Source organism: Parus major, chromosome 3 (genome assembly GCF_001522545.3).
Source record: "Parus major isolate Abel chromosome 3, Parus_major1.1, whole genome shotgun sequence".
NCBI lineage: Eukaryota > Metazoa > Chordata > Aves > Passeriformes > Paridae > Parus > Parus major.
The window spans coordinates 50,653,907-50,676,380 of record NC_031770.1 but is presented as its reverse complement, the minus strand read 5'-3'; the positions used below and the strand labels follow the sequence as shown (position 1 = coordinate 50,676,380).

At 39.1% G+C, this 22,474-nt stretch overlaps 2 long non-coding RNA genes across 3 annotated transcripts in view; both read right to left on the bottom strand.

The window, feature by feature from the left end:
• Positions 1–22,474, bottom strand: part of LOC117243662 — a 62,950-nt gene that overhangs the window by 23,380 nt on the left and 17,096 nt on the right. The window contains exon 1 of one of the 2 annotated variants that reach the window (XR_001520482.3): positions 16,469–18,117. The exons of the other annotated variant lie outside the window; for it this stretch is intronic. This is a non-coding gene — a long non-coding RNA (uncharacterized LOC117243662). Of the gene's footprint in view, positions 1–16,468; positions 18,118–22,474 lie in introns of those variants that run through there. 2 annotated transcript variants of the gene reach the window in all.
• LOC107201917 lies at positions 13,093–16,473 on the bottom strand. The gene is made up of 2 exons (XR_004496389.1): positions 16,417–16,473; positions 13,093–15,849 (listed from the first exon to the last, which is right to left on the bottom strand). It is a non-coding gene; the product is annotated as an uncharacterized LOC107201917 (long non-coding RNA).

Genomic DNA, 22,474 nt, shown 5'->3' with positions numbered 1-22,474 from the left:
CTGCAACTCCTAATGAACAGGTATAAAGATTGTAAATAATGAAAAGAACAATTAACTGTGTCTAAGAGTTTAAGCAGACAGTGGACATGAGCAAATTGAAACTAGACAGTTACTTCAAACTGAGGCCAAAATATTAGCAGAATAATATGAAGACCTCTTTACTGTTTACACTAATGCTTTCTTTGAGCAAACAGATGTTCTAGAATTGTAAATCAAATACATTTCATGAATGCTAACATCCTCTGGAAAATAATGAGCTTGCTAGAGTTGGATTACAAAGTTTACTTCTTTAAAAAGGAATTTTGTAGCTAGCAGATTAACTAAATCCAAAAGTTCCCTATTGTGACATATTTCTAAATTTTTTAGAAATTAAAACCAATATTATTCATATAAAAATGTCAGTGCCCAAGTATTTAAAATTACCTTCTTTAATAATTCTTTTTTAAAATATGCACATCTGAACTAGAATTACAATGGCTTTAGCCCTATGGATTAACATCATACAAGAGACCACAATCATGTCAAAGCAGCTATTTTACTCTGGTAAGCACAAATTAGATATTTTTGAATGTGCAAGTCAAGTGAACAATCTGTCATGCATATCTTCATGCTTTTCAATGGTAGGTTTTTCCCCCCCTCTGGAAATTCGATGTATCACCCACCAGGAAAGGACATAATTCTGGAAGGTTTAGCGAAAAAAGTATTAAAATGTAACCACAAAAAATTTTTCAAGTGGCATTAAGGATCTGATTTAAACCCACAAAAGCAATGAAACTAAGTTTAAGTCAATTATGATTGACGTATGTCCCTTAACATATGGTAGATACTACTTGCTGCATGAAGTACATACTACCTGCATGCAGGAAGTTATTAGAACCATTTAACAATACAGTTTGCATGATGACAGCCAGATCAAGAAGCACTGTCAATTAAAAAAAAAAATAAATTAGTATTAATATATAGCTATATTAATATATTAATATATTGATAATAAAATTGTTAATTAATTAAAATTAAACTTTAAAAAATATATATAGATAAATAAAGAAATTACAGGAGATAATTCAGGACAGGGATGCAATTAGAAGTCCAGGTGATTATGTAAACTTTTGTGGTTCACTTGTCCGACTGTCAGTCACATGGAAGCAAGATGAAGGGTCCCTGCAAAGAACCATAACTTTCCTCCTGGCTGTCCACACAAGTCCTGCAAACTCAAACACAGACCTGTGTAGAGAGGTGACTTTCTGTATAGAAATGGCAGTCAGTGCTAATCCTGCTAAAGTTACTGGGTGCTGCAAGGTAGTTAAAACTTTTGTATATAAGAGTCTGACTTCCGAAAATTTAGTTTTTGGAAATTACCATTTGGTCATTGTGAAAACTGATACTTAGTATAAAGGTGTTCATGTTGCTTTGAAAATAGAAACAGGTGAAGAGAAGCCTGAAATTTAGAGCCTATGTTTTGGAAAGCCCTTAAATAACAAGATGAGAGTCTCTTCAAAGAGTTCCAGAAGAGAGAGAGAAATAGAGGAAAAAACAGAGGGAAGAAAAGAGGGAAGGAACTACCTCTTGGAAGCAATATGTTTCTGGTACTTAGCTTGTTTTGCAGGAGGTACTAATTATTAAAACGCACTCAGAATGAAGCTGCTAGGAAAGCAGATTTTGAGTGAATGTTGGTGAGGTCGGCAAATCAGTTGAATTCTGCAAGGCAAGCACATTCACTACCTCCTGCAGTCAGAGGGGCTGTGGTTTAGAAAACTTTTTTTTTGCTGTGAGACCCAGAGTTGTTCACACAGAGAGACCAAAGCTCCTCTGATAGCTCCTGTCTAGAAGCCATCCAGCTACATTAATGTAACAGCAGGCTCCAGCTAATGCAATGATCTGACATCTCTGGCAGTGGAGCTTCAGTGAGATTAGGACAGCTCTATTTCTACCTGCCCACGCAGAGGTAACAACTAAGACAGGAAATACAGATTCTTTTCCATATTTTGATACATAAAACTATTGTAACTTTGATAAAAGACTGTCCCCTCGCAACATCACTCTCTTCTCTGTCCCTTTTTTCCTTGATTTTTACTACTTAAATTGCAATTTTTTCAGTACATCTTCTACTATGGCACCTAAAACTGTAATGGACAGGTGTTAATTTCCGCATTTAGGCTCAATAGGAAGAGACCAACGACTTGTGGTATAAATGGTAAGAACATGCTCTAACCCTTTTCTGGCATATTCCATCAACAGTATGGAACATCTTGCCATGAACTGACACTTAGCCTCATACAGAAATTGTCTCCACCCTGGAGTAGGACACACAACATTTACAAAACTTCCCCAAGGTCATTGTGAACTCTCTGTCAAAATAAGAATAGAACACACATGATTGCCAGTTTCTACTTTAGCTATATAATGATGATTTCCCTGACACACAATATCTCTTTATGCATATGTCCTTAGTAATAAAAAATAGGGAAAAGAAATACATCAGATATATGTGATGCAGTCTGTAAGCAGAACTCTCTCTGAACAATATGTCTTTCAAATTTTTCCATGAGGCATCAACATCTCTTTAAGGACTTTATCATCATTACTGACACATAATCATTCCTTGCAGGTGGAAAACATTGTGCTGAGAGATAATTGGGATAGTTATTGGATATGACTCCTCACTGGTTTTAAGGCAGTATGAAGGCATGATTGCATTCTGCTCAAAGAAAAGAATTAATATTCTCTGCATTCATGTCAGATTGAGTGATTTATGGGTATTGTAAGTACTGCATTAGATTATAAGGTCTAACATTATCTGATAGGATGCAATGCAAACTTAAAATATGGATGCTTTACCCTATGAGAGAGAAAAACACATTTTGGCTATTGGAGTCACATTTGCTATTGGTTTATCTGGGCGGGGTAATCTGATGTCAATTTATGTGGAAGAAACTGTCATCTCACATTGCCACACTCATTGTAAAGGCAACGATTTTGAAAAGCCTTCCCAAATAAGTGGACATATAAATGAAAAAATTCTGGTTTCTGTAAATGAGCAGTTTGCTGATACATTTGTGACCAATACCTCACTCTTAGGAATCCTGTTTGTTGTGGACAACTTGGGAGGAAAAACGGCTAAGAAAACTCAGTTTCCTCAAATAAGAATTTGGGCTTGAGAGTGTGTGGGAGAAAAAGGGGGCAGTTGGAGGGAGACACTTCTTTATCCAAGGGTATCTTTTAGGGGGAAGTCCCTGCCCAGGTACGTGTAGAAGAGGAAAATCCCCTACCCAGAACAAGAAAAATAATATCTTTATTTATAAAGAAATCTCTAAGGAAGCATTAATTTTGTTGATTCTTTGTTCTCCAGGACAATATTCACACATGTTATGGGTGGAGGTTCAGCTGTTTCTTTCAATTCCAATTGTGTCACACCTGAAGAAGATAAAACAGGTAAAAATGCATGCACTATGTGAACAGCAGGTGTGTGATGCCAAGTAAATGAGGACAAGTGCATTTCTGTAACAAAGCTAATATTCTGTCTTTAGTTCAAAATTGGTCTGACCCAAAGCCCACTGGAATCAATGCAAGCTTCCGCATTAACTTCAGAGGGTTTTGGACCAAGGCCAGTATCATTCCTGTTATTAGGGCTCATTGTTTAATTTTAGCAAAATAAAACTCTTTCATTTCCTTTTTTAGAATAAAAAAAAATTACAAGACCAAATGTCAGTTGTGTCTGTTTTTTTATGAAAAGCTTCTTCACTGGATACTTTGTCAATAGAATTGTGGCATATTTTTAAGATCTCATTCAATGAAAAGGGATATTTGAAATTAACAGCACCAAAATTTAAATGTCATACTATGGAAGCTTCCTGGGATGGGGGGAGGAGAAAAAGAAACCAGACATAATTTTATTACCTAGGAAGAACTTTGGCTATTGTTCTTTGTTGCTTTCATGGGATATAATGTCACTACATGCTATTTTAAAGGCATATCCAGTCACTGTTTCATATACAAAATTCCCACTGAAGTCAGAAGCATGCAACTCCATGGCAGGATATGGCTGTAAGGACAATGAATTTTATAATGTAACAAGTCAGATGACTGCCAAGTCATCACTAAGCCAGGGGATGACACCACTGGAGCTGAATCTCCTGTGAAAAACATAAGAAAAATATGAAGATACAAGACACCAAGTCCAGATCTCCCCCTGTTGCTTCACAGCCAGAGAAAATCAGGTGCAATTTTTGTAACCTTCTCACTCTTCCAGTCATCTTCAAAAGCTGAAGAGGTGAAAGCAAGCTCTTCCACTATGCACACAAAACATCTTTGATGCCAAAATTTCAGTTCCATTTTCCCCGGACCACACCAAAGCTTGCTGCCAAGACATCATGCCATATCTGCTCTATTTTACAGATATCTGACAAAGAAAACCACATGGACCTTTGAAAGACGTAAGAGACATAGAGTTTTTTACTTGTTTGGGCTTATTTTTTGGGTTTTTCTTATTACAGTCAGCACTTTATTGCTGGATCATTATTACCTCCGAAAGTCTGGTTTAATGGTAGCAGTTACCATCTCAGCCTAATTCTCAAGTGATCTGCCACCTGACTCACTGAAATTAAAGTTGTGTTCACCTATATATTTTCAGCTTTTAATACATGTAGTCCTTTACCATGAGATGTAGGGCAGCTATCAAGAAATAAGTCCAGAAGAAACATTCTGTTATTGGAGGGCAAAACTCAGCCAGCCACACCTTGAACACAGGGAATATTGTAGGGTGTCCCAAACACTGCCCATGGCCATGAATATGACTGCCTTCCTAAGTGTCCCCAAACAAAATATGTTGCATTTAAGACACCATTATCATGGATATGATTTCTCCAAACGTTCAGTCTTACGACTATTTTCAATTTTTCATTATTATATTGTGCCTGGGGTGATTCTTAGAAAGAAATCCTGATGGAAATGATTTTGTCAGTTTTATGAGGAATGGAAGAACGAAGGATATAGTCTCATTGTAAAAATAAAAAAAGGTGGTAACACAGGTCCTGCAAAAATGTCTGATTCTGAGATGTGAAATTTAGCATGGGTCTCTTGTGCTTAGTTTTAGGGGAAAAAATAGATTCAGTCATAATAAACAAGAGAAAAATCATTCTTGTGCATGCTTGGTAGACAAGTAGCCTGAGGAAGAGCGTTTGTGATATCACCCATGATAAGGGAGAAAGTGGATACCATGTCATATTGGTTCTTGGCAAATCGGGATTTTGTCCCCCTTTCTGCCTCTGGCCTCACAGGTGACACTGAGAAAATCACTTTTCTCTACTTTGCCTCTGCTTCCCAACTTTAAAATCAGGAAAACACATACTTAACATTTTTTTTCTTCTTTTTTTCCTGTATTTCCTTATTTTCTATGCTCTCTCAGACCCCTCAATTAAAGATTCAGAAAAGAGCTAGATAGTGTTGATATTATTTATTATTATTATTATTATTATTATTATTATTATTATTATTATTAGGCTAAACTAATGTGAGAATAAACCAGAAATTATGACTCTACAACTTTTTTTAACACAAATTATCCAGTACTCAGTCTGGCACAAAATTGTTCTGTATAAGCTGACAGAGAAACAACAAGGTAATAAGGCTACTTTTCTTAAAGCAGCGATTGATTTAGGTTACTTCATACTTATGAATTGCAGTTTGTACATCCTTTATCTTTTCTCTAGTGAGATTACACAGCTCCAGGAAACACAGAGGGCTGGCAACACCGAAAAAAAATCAAACACAACATTTCAAGTCAAGTTTTTCAAATAGTTGTTGGCTTCATTTTATATGTATTAAAAAAAATACTTAGTTGAAATTTTAGGAGATAAAATGCTGCTCCATTTAAGACTCCATCTGCATATGTGTGTGTGTATATGTGGGCACACGTGTGTACCTACATACTTTAATTAATGTTTGGTTCTCTAAAGCATTTTAGAAGAAATAAAAAAGAATAAAATCTGGCCTCTCAGCTTCTTTAATTGACAATATCTCATTAAGCTGAAGGATTCATTTTATTCCAAATGCATGGCAAAAGGCAAGTCCAAAAGTTTACTCAGAGCCAAGGGCAAAAGGAGAGTGCATTTTTCAAGAAACATGGCTGTACAAAACTTGCAAAGTTTATGGAATCTCTCTGGTTTGTATTGCGTTATGAGATTTGACAGAGAAGTATTGTTTCCAGAAGTGTAACTTCTTAATGTGTTTCCCAGAATTCTGAAAATATTGTATGTAGGCAGTAGTGGTCTCAGGGTCACCTGCATCCTGCTGAAATAAACTTTCTTATACATGGATAGAAGTGGGTAATGATATATAAAGATATACTTTTTTTTCAATAGATTCTTAAGAATTACTCAAAGCTGTTGAGATACCAAGGATGTTTTTAGCACAGGAGAAGTATACTTTAAAAGCTTTTGTGTTGAGCAAAACTTTCTACTTCGTTGTTTATTAATATTTAGCAGACAGAACAACACCCTTCTTCCCCTGCCTCTTCATTTCAGTAAAGGCCTCACTGGTAGCATTCAAATGAAGTCTGAATTTCTAATACAAACTAACTTGATCCAGAAGTCTCTTCTCAAGTAAATCATCCTGATCATTAGTACAGCTTCATAAGGTATTTCTATGGATATAAAGCACACACGACAAATATTTTAAACCACTGCTCTCCTGTACTGGCCATGTGCAACCAATTGATTGCTTTTTTTATTTTTTTTTTTTAATAATTAGATCTTTCTTTTTTTTTAATAATCTGTGAGCTGTAAAGCACTTATCATGGCTGCCACCCAGACTTTCTAATAACATTAAAACAAAGCAAAACAAAAGAGCCCTCAAATATTGACTCAGTAATCTATCTCCCTCCCTCAAGGAAAGCTCGCCTGCCATAAAATTCCAATCAGTTGCACACACACAATTATGAAAATATGAGCCTCAAAACTTCATTCAAAAGCCTGATTACACTAAATATAGATCAACACGAAATTTCTCCTTCCTTTCTATTTTTAAATCATGTTTTTAACAAACGCTGAAATTATAATGAATGGTTTAGATTGTTTTTCTTTCTTTTTTTTGCACTGGAGGGTTTGTGGAGGGTTTCATGGGTTTAATAGCTATGTATTCTTTATTGCTCCTTTAAAATACTAATAAAAGTGATGAAAAGGCATGAAAAATCATCACTGATTGCATAGGAATTCACTTAAAATACGATCTTTCCTTTGCTCAGTTATCATCTGTGGTGGTGTTTCCTTACAGAAATGGTGAAGGGCTAAAAGTTCTTAATAAAAAACACATGCTTTTCTTTACCCCACCACCACACACTTGAATGTATTCCCCTGAGGAAAACTACACCAGGCTAACCACTGCAAGGCAGCCTTATGGTAAATGGGATCCTTTTTTAAAAATGTATTCCCAGAAGACCCAGTTTAATACACTGTTTCTGAGAATACCTCTGTGAGATTGTCTTTTCCCTTTGATAGTCTTGCTCTTCGTATTTCGAAGCAAACTCAGCCAGCTAAAGGCAGGAACATAAAACACCATTTTGAGACAATTAAGCACCAAAGACCAGTATTTCTGATCCAAACCTTAAAATACAGCAACACTCAGAAGCTCTTATCACACTTATGGCAAGGTCTCAGATATAATGGACCTTCTAGTTAAAAAGTAAAAAATGGGTTGTTATGGGTTTTTTTTAATTTATGTTTTGAAAGTTGAAGTTCGTATGAGAAAATATCCCACCCACATAAAATGGGAATTACTGTGGACTCAGCAGACAGACTTGTCTTGGAAGAAAATAATTTTAAGCCAGATCTTTCCATTTGAAAATGGCGTGTTGGGCTCTGCCAGTGATAATTGATTCCACATAAAACAGCTTCACTTCCTTGTTCAGGAGCGGTGACATAGCCTTGCACATTAAGGGGGGCAGAGGGGGAGAAAAAGATCTTAATTCAAAGTCAGAAAGAGAGCCTAGAACAAGCATTTGACCTTGCTCTGGGAGGGAAAAATAGTAAAAGCTAAATGAAATTTTAAAAAAAAAAAAAAAAAGTGAATGGAGAAATGAGAGTATCAGATCAGCTGGGTTTCTGGCAAATCTGCTTTCCAGAATGGTTAAAGGGACAAAATGCCTTACAATACACTCCCCCATTGTCCACCATGCAAGCAGCTTCAAAAGCACACCAGGAATGGACTTCTTCATGATGGTGGTAGGTACAAGGAAGGTTACTGGGTTAGGAAGAGGCTCCTTTTCTTTGTAATTTCTCTCTCAGACTGTGAGAGGTTAAAATGGTTAAGCAGTTTTCCTTCACTCTGTATAATGGCTCATTCCTACAAGCAATAAAATGAAGGAATTACTTGTAAGGGCAGAAATGTCATTATTTTTGCACTCATCCTGACCCCAGCATCTAAAAATACAAAATGCTGGAATTTGTGGAGCAGGTGACATTTTAAAAAAGGGCCCAGGGAAGTCTAATAGTGTAAAGGCTAAATGTACTTAGGAGGTAGAAGAACAGAAATAGAGAGATAGCTCTGCTTCTGACCTAGGCCTAACAAGATTGGCCACATAATTCATTTCAATGACTCCTTGTCTGTGCAGTTTACCTCTGGGTTTAGACAGAAACATTTCTCTTTAGCATAATGGATCACAGTGTCAAGTTGCCTACCTTCTGCCTCAAAATGGGGTTAATTTTAGCCTGATCCTCATGTTGAACACACAAGGAATATATATGACTCATCAACCTTTGCCAAAAGCATAAGATACATTTTTGAAACTCAAAGGCTATCTGCTGTTTGAAAAGGTTTGTCTGCCCTGTATTAATTGAACTGAGCTTCCTTTAGGTCTACAGCAGCCCTACAGAAGCTACACAAGAAGGTTTATAAAATTTCTAAAACACTGTATCATGGTTCTGCAATCCCTTTTTTTTCTTCTTCTTCTTTTATTCTTCCTACCAGCCTCACCATATACCCAGCCAAAATAAAGTACTTAATTCTGCTTCCACAGAGATACTGCATTATTTCCAGTGTATTAGCTAGTATTTATCTTGCAGGCTCACATCTCTGAGCATGCTACAGCCTGGAGAAGCATGCATTTGAGCAGGTGTTAAAGAATTAATGGAATGGTAAGCAAAAGATCTTTTTACTCTTCTTGACTGGAAGGCAGACATGGCTAAATACTGAATCACACGAGTAAAATTTCAAGGAGTCTATGAGAAGTCAGAGTAAGGATGGCCATGTAGTTAGAGATAAATTAAGACATTTTTCTGTATTTCCCTTAGCTTATTCTGTTATAATCAACAAATACCTGCTAATACTGACTGCCCTCCACTCTAATTTCCAACTCTTATGTGCAGTCAGGCCACCTACAAAGGCATAAGCAAAGTATTCAAAGGGCAGAATAGCACAATCTTAGTAAGGGAATTTTAAGCACTTCCCGTCTCAGAAGACCTAGACTTTTTTTTTTTTTTCACATGACTTTTTCAGAGCAGATTTGACCTAAGGCTAAAATCCCTGCTACACTGCAGGTCATAACAAAAAAACTCACGGGTTTCACCACGGTCAGGCTTTCACTTAAGGACCCTGTAGCACACTTTGCTGCTGAAAACCAGAACTGAGTCCAAAGAGCAGATATGTCAAGCAACCTGGTGTCATTTCTTAAGAGGCATCTCTTTACCTGCCACAGGAGCAGCAGTTTTGCAGCAGGAAAGATGCAGCTCCCTGTGAACGTGATCCTGTATTTCACACGGGCTATTCTCCTTCCCCAAAGCATAATGACTCATCAGATTTAGCCAGGAGCCCTACCAAAAAGCTTCAGTCACTCATCGCTTTGCCATTTACTGCTATATTTACCTTGCCCCCCTTACACAAACATTTTTCCCTGTGCCCATCTTCCCAGCAGAGAAAACAGGCAGACCAATGTTGGGTGCTGCCGTTTTGGCAACGTGCTTATCTTGCAGCATCTTTCTTGCCTTTCCTACTTCAGGGAATATCAAACCCCATCTCTTCTTCTCTAGCCCCACAGGGACAAGCCTTTAGTCAAAGCATGGCCACTGCTTGCAGTCAGAGCCAGCTCCCATCAAGGGCAACACCAGCTTTTTGCCACCTTGCCCCTCCGTGCCAGCTGCAGTGGGAGACACCGTCACTGCATTGATAATTCTTTTCAGAAGCAAAAGTCAACCCTTCTGAGATGCAGAGAGCCTCCTGTTATAAACTGGCGTAGTTCCATTACATTTATGCTGAGTTTCACCATTTGCAACCCTAAGTCTATCCTCTTGTGTACATGAATTATGAAGCAGATTTTAGTTACAATATCCCATGCTGCTTCTCAAGTAATAAACCATATAGTATTCCCAATCTCCTTAGATGCATGTTTAGTAACACCTTATAATGTATTTTATAGTTTCCCTACCTTCACTAATTTCATTAACTTAATGGTCAATGTCTTTATGCTTATTGGAAAACCTCAGGTTAAAAATGGTTGTTACAGAGCAACAGAACTACAAAAGAAAATCATAGTACTTGACTAGAATACAACTGGCAAAAATAAAGAGGTCCTTGTTCATTCTTTAGTTATAGTTTTTAAGCAGAGCACATAATCAAGCTCCAGATTTTGGATGCATATGAAATGTGAACCCTAATCTAAAATGAAAAGTAACCTCCATTATAATGGGATGGAACAAAAACCATAGCTCCAAACACTCCTAAAATTTGGGGGTTTCTAAATCTGTATTTGAAATTTATGGCTTGTGCCTACTCAAATAAACTTCTATTTAAAACCATATTTCAATAAACTTCTATTTTGTGGTTTGAGCCTATTTAAGTAAGCCCTTTAAAATTGAGTTCTATTTATAGGCCCAAAATTTATTTACAGTATCATTTTTTATGATTTTAGGATTAGCTATATCTTTATGTAAATAAGAAACTTTGTTCAGAAGATATTTCTCCCTTCTTCATCCATGACCATAATCTAGGGGATGCAGCAGAAATGGTTGCATCATGTGTTTGTTATTAAAAAATAAATCACTTATTGGCAGTGCTTCACAATAAGAACATAGAAGAAAGATGAACATGAGAGGGTGAGAAGATTTCAGTTATTCTTATTCCCATAATTTCTTTATTTTCTTCTTGTCTTTGACTATTGCTAAAATTTATGATCTTTTTACAGTGTTAAAAAGCATCACCCAAAATGAAATTATTACCTTTATTTTTTTAAATATTCTTTCTGCCAGACCATTCTTTTTAGGTGCCATTCTTTATTATCCACTGCCATCAATGTTTGCCTTTTCTCTTCTTTCTTCATCTCTCTTCTTTAATTTTACCCAAATCTATGGCAGTCTTTTTCCTTCTGTTAGCACCCCTTTTCCCCTGTTTGGGACCAAAAAATTATGGTGAATGCAGGTGATCCTCAGAGACCAAAAGTGTTACTGTGCTAGAGTCACCTTGTTGTATTAGGGCTTTTATAGCTTCCTTCTTATCTCCCCATTAGCACTTGAACTATACCTCTTTTTCATAAGGCTCCAGGCTCTCTCTCAGGAGAGATGAGCAAAGAAATAGATGACAGTTGCCACTTCTAGGTTTTCCAAAAGTTGGCAATCAAAGTGAGAAGTCATGAATCTACAGTACTGCTGCAATATCATTTTCTGTAGACCTAAGACATAAATTGTCATATGATTCCTTTAGGCTCCCTTACCTCATATGCTATGTTTTTGTTTTAACAAAGAAAAAGGTCCATCCTTTTTTCCATTTCAGCTGAGGAGATATGACAAAAGGCAGAGTTTTCATGAACTAATTACAGTCCTTTGGAAATTACCTATTGTGCTAGGAAAATATTTTTTTTTTCCTACTGATGAGAGAGTAAGCAGTATGAATAAAAAGTACTATTTAAAGAAAGAGTACAGTTACATAACCTTTCCACAAAATTCAGACAATTTTTTAGCTCCACTTTGCAAGAAGTATGCTACTTCCGCAGAATTATACACACAATAATCTATAAAAAGATTTCTATGCAGAAAAAAATAATGGGTTTTTTTTTTCCTTTTCCTTTGGAAGAGAGTATTGCCTTATGTCAGTGCACATTCGCCATTCAACAAAGCCATCACATTTTACCATACTCTAGCAGCAGAACATGCCTGCATACACTATTGTGTCCCTAGCTTGAAAAAAAAAGGAGAAATGCGAGCACATACTTAATGACAGACTCCAGTCCCTCAGGGTGCAGGTTTAGTGTCATCATAAGCTGATATGGGGCCCAACTATCACCAACACAGAGCTCTAGGTCTGAAGGCAGCTGCCTACACTGGAAAAGTGTGATAATTATTTCATTTTTTTGTTGCTGATGTGGTCTAGAAGGACACGTGAGTAGTCCTCCTAGTTCGGCATGGCATTTACCAGTACCACTGACAGAAATTTGGTTGGAACGCAACCAAATTTGGTGACTTTTAAAGAAGGTATGTACATACCAAGAGGGGTCATGTAAGTTAAAGTGTAAGTTAAATTATTTTACAAGCAAGATCTACACAAGAAAGCATTTACTACAAACTGTGTCTGCAGTGTATTCCGCACTTAGGGGTAGTGCCAAGAAAGCAAAGGCAAGAACCAGTACCCAGACAGAATAAGATCAGGGTTGAGGATTTTTCTACTGCTAAAAACCGTATGCAAAAGTGTTATCTATTCTTCAGTGTTCAACCAGTGCGTGAGGGAACCCCACACGTAGTTTGTAAGCATAAAGGTGTAGCTCAGGCTTTCAGGTTCCCTCAGCAAACTCAACTAGCATGGGAAACACACCAAGATTCATATGGTACCCTAAAGGCATGAATTATTCATGTCATTCATTTTACCTGCTATCCTCTAGAACCCCTGAGTGAGCATTTCCTTTTCAAGCTGTATGTAAAACGCATTGAGAAAGACCCAGTTGTTTGGATGGAGGTACAAGATTTGCATCTGTATTAGAAATATTCTTCCCCTCTCTTTCTCTCTCTCTCTCTCTCTCTCTCTCTGTCCCAATAAAGTGCAACTGAGTCATTATTTCTCATTTTAACAGAAATCAGCAGGGAAATTTTTATATAAGAAAAACCAAATATCATGTGATTCATGCACAAAATCTTTTATTTTTCCAGGAAGGGTAGAACCCTGAAAATAACTGTTAACAAATAGTGGCATACTACTTTTGGTGCCTTTCTACCAGCCAGGAAAAAAAAAGCAGCAACAACAAATAAAAAAAAATCACAAAGAAGCTCCATGGTTTATCAACTATGCCACTGAGTCTCTTGGCCATCACTGTAAATCTCTTCAAATTCTTGCTCCTGTTTTGATGGAAAACATTCAGTTCTATAATAACAGTACTTAGATAACCTGTACTTGACCTGTCTTTGGATAGTGATGATTTTCCATACAAGATGTTTTACTGTGATAACACAGTGATTCAGACACTCTATCTTAAGGCAGCTGGTATACAAGTGCTAGGCACTGGAAATTTTTTTTCTCCTCTGCTATTTGAATGTAAGCTGCGTGCTGAAGGCCTTTCATGCCAGGCACATTTTCAAAGTATTCTCCCAGTTAATGCATTTCCATTAGAATTCCACTGTTTTTTATTTCAAGAACACAGCACTGCACCCATGGGAACTGAGCTTTTCAGGTGTTAAAGAGGATTTGTTATAAAGAAAGTGATTATAATAGGATTTAATGTAATTGAAAGTCAAGGTACAGTAGCCATACACAGTATCAGAGACAGCATTAAACTTGTTTTGTGAGTGAGGGAGTTTTGCTAAGTAAAACCTGGGGCCACAATGAATAAACCAGGGTGGAAGACCTCCTGCTGCTGTGCTCCGTTCATTAGCCAGTGCTGTCCTGACTGCTTTGCTCCCCAGAGAGACAGGGCAAGCAGTAGAGCTGAACTACCAGAGGCTGGTAACAGCGTGAAAAAAGCTTTCGGAAATAGCAGAGGCAGCTCCCACGGATTCAGCCCATCCACGCAAGTCCCCATCCTGCAGGTTGTCACCAGTTCTGGAAGAAGTGTTTCCAGCCACAACCCCAGGTAGGTCGCACAGACGGCCTGGCATTGCAAGGCAATGCTTTTGTGCACTGTTGCACAGGACCAATGTGTAACTAATTTGACTCTTCCACAAATTCACTGAATTCCTCTGTACCATCTACCCCGCTGGCAATCAAAGGAGTTGTCAAAACTCTCTGGAAGAACCCTGTTCCCCTTAATTGCTTTCCTTGCATCCTTGAAATCCTGTGGACAGATGGGCTTACAGTATCTCACATATTTAAATAACCCTTAGTATCAAATAATTGCCATTCTTCAGAATTTTCATCTTCCTTTTTCTTATCATAGTTTGCACTCTTTACTTTTGGCTTCATTCCTGCTCTCTCTCCATTTTCCAGAGGATCTTGCTTACCTCAAACAGCATTTTGAACTTCGCCATTTAATCATAATTTGTTTTCTCTTTCTTCCTGCTTTCTTTTTAGCTGCTTCTATGAGTGCTACAATGTCCTTAGATAACTTCTTTCTCGATTGGATGTGGGTAGTAGAAGTCACTGCTATTATCTTTTATAATACTTCTTCCCTTTTTGCTGTTCTTCAACATTATGCATTCAGTAACTTCTCCAGATCAGAGGGCAGAAATTTAGACTCGCTAGTATTTGGGCACTTTTATAACCCTAGCTGACTTGGTCAGAATATTTTTCATTTAAAAGACAAAAAAAGTCTCTTTCAATAAAAATGTCCTTTCAAGGAAAGAAAAATACTTAAGAAAGTAATAAGAAAGAATATACTTTACAATGTTTTTCACAGCAAAGAGAATTGTTCCAGAAAGAAATCAGTTCAGATGAGACCAATCCCAACTAGTCTGAGGCTTTACCCAAGCTATTGCTTCAGTTATCACTTTTCACAGGAATTCTCAAACAAAAAGCCTGACATTTTTCTTTCAAATTTCCCAGAGATATAACAGGCATTTGGAGGTCATGATAAATGTAGGTGACTGCATGCATCTGCCCTTAGAAAAACAGTGTATTTTGGGTCTTTCATGAATCTGGTTCTTCACATTGAAGAAAGATGTTTAGAAAAATGAAGCATTTTCATGCACTACAGCAAGCGTAATTTTCTCACAAGCTGTTTCCTAACTGATGTAGAATGTATGCTTGAATTTGAGTCAACCACAAAGAAAAAAATTTGAAGAAAATTCAAAATTTTTTTCTTCCATGCATATATGAACCAGCATCACAATCATCATCATACACCACTCCTTTGCTTGTTGACATCCCTGAAACGCAGGGCCCTCACTGGTGTTGCATGGCACCAATTGCAACAGCATGAGCAGCAACCAGACAGCTCCAGTTTTAAGATGGTTTGCTTTTCATGCCTCTCCCCTTCCACAGCTCAAAAGCCGCATGAGTGCTGAGAGCGGACGCGCTGCTGTGAGCAGGCATCAACCAAGGAAAGCAGGTCCTCATTTCAGAAAGGAAACAAATTATTTACCATCACCTGAGGAGGTGGAAGGTGCTGGGTCAGAGGAGAGAGGGGTGCCTGTTTATTTTCAAGGCTTCCTTGTTTCTTGTCTTGCAATTCCACTCTAACATTCTCCTAGACGCAGCACGAAACTGGAAAGCCCAGGTTCATCATTCCCAACCTTCTCTTATTGTGATTACAGTCCAAGCAGCATCTGCAGCTCTAAACCATCTCTTTTATTCCATTTCCCAAATGTGCAGTGACCATGCACTCCAACCATTCCTCATACACAGAAGAAAGCTCTTTGCACTATTATTTCCTTTATTTCTGCCACTTCACCTCTGTTTTTTTGAGAGAGGAATTGTATTCTGAGACAGGATTTGTATTTTATCCTTCTGAGAAGAAAGAAAAAAAAAACAACAATGGAAAAAGTTCATGGCCACAAAAGTGAAATGTCACCAATAATTAGTTAAAAACACCAACCCGAGAAACCAGTTTAGAACATACACAGACACATGCACGCATGCACTAAACAATTAGTGTTTCAAGCTTAAAATTCAGAACCTTTGATGAAAATGTGCAGTGGTGAAAGGATCAATTTCTGATGATGTTCTTGAAGGGCAGAAAGAAAGATAATAACTTTGATGCCGGCTCTTTGTTTAAATGACTATTGTTTGTAGTTAGCTGCTATTTAATCTCCACTACAGAGAGGAACCACTACACAGCTAAACTCTCTTCTAATGAGATCATTATTTTCTTACCACTCTTCAGAATGAATGTCATTTTACATAGCAAAACTACAGAGGCAGCGTTTTAGAACACTGCTACCTTTTATCTAACCAGCATAAGAGGCACTTGAGAAAAGGACAAGGAGGGTCAAGAAGAAAATGTAAGCGGCAGAGCTTCTTTGCCTGGCAGGCAAGGGAAGGACAAAGGAAGAGGTCCATGATAACAAGACTGACCGTCATTATCAGTGGAGAGGGGTCCAAGCTGCAAAGTTTTATAAATACTTACAGGAGGTCTGGCCCAGTATATTAAAGGGATTTGTCTGGATTTAATACCAACCTTCGGAGTTTAGTCACATTTTTAACTACCGCTAAATATTGTTTAAGACTTTGACATTTGCCAATTATTATCCAGCCTGGAAAGCTTCCAGGAAGCTTAGCAGCGTCAGAAATCTCGCTGCTTTTGCGTGCTGCCCCTTTAAAGAGAGAAGTCTCTCCCTCCCAGACAAAGGGGACATGCATGCGATATGTGCCATTTTGCATTTCATTTTAGCTGCAGACTCGGGGATGGGAGCCGGTGTATTCTGCTACAGCGGTTTCAAACCCTGCTGCCCGCCCTGCCCCGGGGCCAGATGTTGCCTGCCTTCCCCTGGAGCTCCGGCAGCACAGCCCAGCCCCGGCCGCTGCTGAGGGCTGAAACAGCCGAAATCAAGGGCGGCTCTGCACTAACACAGCGGATCGCTGTTCCGGACATGGGATCCTCGGAGCAGGGAGGCAGCGAGAGAGGGAGGGTGCGCACTGGTGGAGGCAGTCACGTTTCAAATTGCTGTGAGTCGCTGCTTTGGTGCCTGCCACTCGGATCGGTCGAGCAGGGCATTCATATTCATGGGGCTGACACTCTACCTGTGCCCCTCTGCCTTGTTAATAAATGAATGGAGGATTCTGAACAGGAATTTGCAGGCCAAGCAGCTGCCTAGAGCCGGCTAATCACAAAAAGTAGTCCCAGGGAGCAGGTAGAATTTATACTGCCGGCCTTGAGCATTCGGAATCGTGAAACTGGCCCAAGGAATCGTGAGAGCTACTTAAAAATCATGTGATTTTAATAAACAATTCGCATGGGAATGCTTTTATTTGCTTTTGGATTTTACAGATTCCCAGGATCATGTTTATAAACTTTTAGCCAGAATTCAAGGCCCTGAAGGCTCTTGTTAAAAAGGGAAAGAGAGAAAGATCTGCATCCCCCCCAAAACACTCCCCCCTCCGCAGTCCCAGGAAGGAGCCACATGACAACAAAAGATGTGATCAGAAATCCTACCACTTGTCACATTTTCAAAGCCACCAGAGCAAACAATCCTTTAACCTCTTTCTCCCCCGATCCCCATGTTCTTCTTTAAAAACGTGGAACTTTTTGCATTTGTCCCTTCTGTTGCTTCATTTGCTCCCCCGGCGTTTCTCTAAATCTCGAGTAAGTCATCTCTCCTGCCTTTTGTTCATGGGAGAGCGCGTCCGAGAAGCGAAAGAATGAATGTTGCGCTCATCAGAGGAGGGGTGCTCGGCATTCATAACGTGAATGGGTGAAAATGAAGGTGAATGGGTGAAAATGAAGGTAAATGGGTGAAAATGAGCGCCTCTGGCCGCAGTTGTGGCCCCGCTGTTGGGCGGCCGGGCCGCAGCAGGCCCACAGGCAGGCGGGCGGCGGGGAAAGGAAGGGGCCTGTGCGGAGTTTGCAGTGTCAGAGCGCTCAGGCGTGTGCAGACATGCCAGTCCGGGCCTGCGCTTCTTGGTTTTTGTTTGTTGTTTGTTTTAACAGCTGCTAATAATTATATTAGCCCGCTACAGAAGTACTTCTGGGAAATGGGGATCTTTGAAAGCACCGAAGTGATAGGAGGAAGATGCCTCTTCCCTCCCCCCACTCCCCTTCACCATGTTAGTGTTCAGATACAAACAGCATTCCTGCCTCATTCCCCTCTGAAGTTAAAAAGACTTAAATTCTTTACAAGGAAGGTCATCCTTTCGTAGCCAAAGCCCTGTTTGCTTTTGCCTTTCCACTTGCTTTCAAATGAAACAAAAAACAACCCTGAGAGTGCACAGCAGCCCACTTCACCAACTCAGAAATAAAGCAAAACAAGCTCGGGAGGGGGAGGGGGGGGGGCTGAGGCAGGGAAAGACTGTGTTTCAATTTATTGATGTGTGTGTGTGTCTGTGTCTGTGTGTGTGTGTGTGTGTGTCTGTGTGTCTGTCTGTGTGCGTGCCCAGCACAGCACACTTGCCAGCAGCTCTTCCACAAACGCTGTGCAGAGTGCTGCCAGCGTGACCCGATGGTGAGTTAGAAAGCTCTGGGCACTCTGGGCAGCAGTCACACAGTGTTCAGGACCTCGGTGTGCTCGCTCAAAGGAACACTGTCAACTGCCTTTAATAGTGTTAAATATAATTTATCGATTCTCCATTGTTTGTAATAATAACCTCCCTGAAGCTTGAGAGTAATGTTTTCTTTTCCCCTGCAGATTTTGTCCTGTCAAACATTTATTTTTTTTTTTCGTGGTGTTGCTAATAGACCTTGAAATTAACATCGCATTTATGTTTAGGATCTATACCACGATTGTTTGTGCTGGTGTGCTGCACTCATCCATCAGCAGCGCAAAATAGGAGAAGGAAGATGCATCTGAGCCCCTTACCACCCTGGGAAAAAATGGGTCAAATTCTGCCCTTAGACGTAGGCACAGAACTCTCATTAATGTCAGGGGGAGGCTGGCTGCATATGTGTCACTAAGGCAGAATTTGGCTCGGTGCTTACTAGCCAACTGGTGAAGCTAGAGGGGGCACAAAATGTTGGGGGCTGTTTTGGTGTGTCCCATTTAAACATTGATTGTTGGGGATTTTGTTATTGTTCTGTGACATCAAGTATGTTTAACCTGAAGAAAAGTATCTCTAATTACTTACGAAATTCAAATAAGCCTTAAAGTGAATTAAATTGGGGTCTAAATCCTTTGAATAGTCACCTAAGAAAAATTACCAAGCTCCAAGTAAAATTTTAAGACTGGCTTAGTCAGACTTGCTTGTGTTTAATAAAATGGCAGTTACTCCACTTTACATTAGCAATTAGCATTAAAAGAATTTATAATTTATTTTTAACTTTTTTCCCTACTTTGACAAAACTTCAATAAAAGTTATGCTGCTACTAAAAGTACATTGTGTGAGAACCTCTGTAAAACACAGTTTCAGGGTCCCATTAGCAAGCAGGAATCAGGAAATATTTAAGGGCCCCTTGTTATACCTGCTAGTATCTCTTTCTTTCCCATGGAAAATGAGAAATGAGCTGGAATGTAAACAGGGGGGAGGAGGAGAATAAGAAATGCACCAGAGTGCATTTGGGATAACCAAATCCTATGGCTTTGCACAAGGCCTCTGACTTCTAGGGAGGGGGTTTGTACCGCTTGTAGAGAGCTGATGATGCATGGAAGGCTGACACTGCAAAACAGCCGGCACAGGGGGAAGGGAGCAGGGGGAAGGAGTAGTATATATAGCTTTTCACCTTTTGGTCTCTCTTCAATTCACTCTCTGCGCATGTTTTGAAATTACTCAGTGCAACACAACCTGAAGAAACAATCACACTTGCAAAACCTGTGTGCATCTAGAAATTGCCAGAAATTCATCTTCATGTAGGGCTCACATACAGGAAATAAAAGCTGGGTGATTAATGGCATTTTATTGCACTTCTTGGCCATTGCTAATGTTTTCTTCATTGAGAAATGGCAAAAGCTGCAATTTGGATTTTTATTGTGCCGTTCACCAGCCTTCACCCCAGCCCCTTTCCCTCTTTTTCCTTTCCTGGGTGAACTTGCTTTGAGTTTAGGAGATGAAAGTTTATGGAGGCAGATGAGTGTCAAGGGGACTGAATCCAAACAGAGAGCCAATAAGCATGTTGCCAGATTTTTATCTACCCTCACTGAAAATACAGTATCCAGAAAAAGATGAGTGATTATAAAGGAGAGTGACTTAGCCTCTAACTTACACAAAAATTCTTGGACGGGTTTCTGGTTTTCTTTTTTAAACAAACAAAACAATGTTTCCTGGTTGGCAGTTCCCAAAGTCTTTCCCTTTTTTTCCCATTTTTTGGCACATTGCTGAAAGGTCATGCTGATGTATTTCCAAAACATGCTCATTGAGTACAGCTTTGCAAAAAATAAGAGCCCCTTTCTTTAAAGCCTGATCCTCCTCTCATTTAAGGCAGGAGACAATATTTCAGCTGTTTGCTGGGATACAGGAGTAGAGCCTAATCAGAGAGTCAAATTCACTGTACAGTTAAATATAGACTGAGTAGCGCCAGCTAACTCCTAACGCTGCTGACACCATTATACAATCCTGTTTACCATTGCTTGTGTCTGCCAGACTGTAATGGCTCAGGCTAACAATGCTTGTGCTACTTTTCAGCCTTAAGTAAAGATTTCTGACAATGAGGCAAGGGCTAAATCAGCTGTTTCCCATGTTAAAATACTCTAGTGATAACTCCTTCAAAAAGCCCTTGTTCCCCATGCACTTGGAGGAAGGCACTTAAAACCCAGTGTGCTTTATTCCTGGGATGAGCCACATTCCACCAAGATGTTGCCAGATGAAAACCCTTTCAAAGATTGCACTGTCCATATGCTCAACGGGCTGCAGTTTTAAACTGTTGAGTGTGTGGAAGCACCATGCATTAGAATGCATACAGGCAGGGCTGCTTAAACTAAAGGTGCACAAGCACACTTTGCTTGCTGCTTCCAAATATTTGAGTTTGTTTGCAGGAATACTGTCTTGTAATGTGTGCACATGTACGTAGGTACACGTGTGCGTGTGTGTGTGTGTGTGTGTGTGTGTGTGGCTGTCATTGTTTATTTGGCTTAGGCAAACAGGCAGGAGGATGGGTAAATGGACAAAGAGCTTAACTAGAACTCAAGGAACTTACACTCTGTTCTTGGCACAGCATCAGATTTCCTGCATGACCTTGTATAAGTGACTTATTCTGTCGTGAGCCTCCATCGTCCTTGCCTGTAAGAACTTTCCTTCCTTCCAGTACTGTTATATGGTTAAAATCCATTAATGAACCATGCAAGAATTGGCCAGGGGGGCAGAGAGAAGGGGTGGGTGTTAAAGGAAAACTTTCTTGATGCTTGACTTAAAGGATCTCACTCCTTCCAGGTTCATTCTTCAGCTTTAACTGAAGAATAAATAACATTATCAGTATGTACTGCTGTGTCGTAGTAGTGCTCAGAGACAATAGTCATAAATTTGGAATCTATTATGCTGGGTTATGTGCAAGCAAAGGACCAAAGTATGATGTATTTAGCTTCAAAACTGTCATCAGAAGGACTTTCATAATCAAAGTCAGCATTGCAGGTCTTTGTGCCCAGCATTTGTTTTTCTAGAATTTTCATATTTTAGGGAGCACAGTGTGAACTCACTGAACTCACAAACACTGAAAGTTTCAAGTAGTACTCTGATACAAAGCCTGCTGCTCTCTCCTTTAGTTGTTTTCAGTGAGGAGTGAAATCTTGCTGGCTTCTGGATAGCGCTTTTGTCTAAGGAGTTAAAGCAAATACCAGTGTGTTGCCTTTAAACTCCAGTCCTGATCCCAATGAGTTTGCAGAGGGCTGAGAGGCTTTGAAAAGAAAGGCAGGTTTTTTGTCACCTTTGACACGCAAACATCCCGGCAAGTTACCTTGTTGTTTATTTCCACTGTACAACCCCGAACACACTGCTTTCAGGGTGCTTACCTTCCATAGCATGACCTTTCAAGCAAATATATCCCTTCAAACTTTGGAATTCAGCAAGGTAGAATTAAAATCATTGACCTTTCATTCTCCTTTCCTCTTAGTCCACCTCCCTCTCATATGCTTTCCCTTTAATAACCAAGAAACACATCTGCAGTTTCTGCTGTAAACACTGCAAAAAGCATTAAGGTTTTTAAGGTAACCTTGGAAAAATCCAAATTAGAAAATATACTGCAGGGACCCACATTTAACCTCCAAGTTATTTCACAGCATAGCTGACAGCTTGCATTCTTCAGAACTTTGTATTGTTTGCTTTTTTACTTTCCCTCCCTCTCTGTAAGCAACAGGACAAAGAAAAAAACAGACACACCCCCCAAAAAACATAGGAATTTTTTTTTTCTCCATGTATTATATATAAAATACCCATGAAGAACCAGTTCCTTTTCTGGTCACTGAACCTAAAAGAGACACATTTCTTGCAATATTAGAATAACTGTTAAATCAACAACAAAAAAAAAAAAAACAACAAAAAAAAAAAGCCTGGGTTC